This window comes from Magnolia sinica, chromosome 2 (assembly GCF_029962835.1).
Source record: "Magnolia sinica isolate HGM2019 chromosome 2, MsV1, whole genome shotgun sequence".
Classification (NCBI taxonomy): Eukaryota; Viridiplantae; Streptophyta; class Magnoliopsida; order Magnoliales; family Magnoliaceae; genus Magnolia; species Magnolia sinica.
The window spans coordinates 133,370,966-133,371,689 of NC_080574.1; positions in this window are offsets into that span (position 1 = coordinate 133,370,966).

The following is a 724-nucleotide window of genomic DNA, read 5'->3' on the forward strand; positions in this document are numbered from 1 at the left end:
ATTTATTTTCTTGTTGTGCCCAGGGCTGACATTGCTTGGTTTAAATGTAATATCCCAAACCACTCTTTCATGGCTTAGATGTTTTTTTTTTTTTTGGGACTAAAGATATGATGCCCAAACTTGAAATTATTTTAACTGATTCTTGTCCCTTGCGGGAGTGCAGAATGTATAGCCTTAAGAAGTATGATTGACTCTCTTGGTTGAGCCTAAGAGCACCCTGACCCAACAAGGGAGGAAATCCAAACAATCAATCATCTTTTCCTAAAACCAGTGCGACTGTTCTCTAGTCATGTACGCTAAGCTTAATTGTACCGAACACATCCTTAGATTCATTTTGGAGAACATCAGAATTAATTCTCTCATTACAGTTCATGCCTAAGACCAATTTCAGTTGCTTGGGATCTCCCAACCTCTTACTCTCCACCTTTCGAGTGGACAAGCCTGCATGCTCTCAAGATGGGTGGATAATTGCTTACCCTGAAATTAGCCCTTCTATAGTTGGCCTACTTTGCTTCTCCTCTCCCTCTACAGATATTCGGGGTGAGATTTCTGTGGTTAATGCCCACAGGCTAGAGACAAATGCATACGTCTTGTTTGCTTTGGTCTTGCTAGGTTTTGTAACCCTATTATTGGAGAATATTTTGTTGAGGTCCAAAATAAAGAGTCCTCTACTTGGCTCACTTGTCCAAATTTCTCTTCCTGCTCTATGTATCTCTTTGCATGC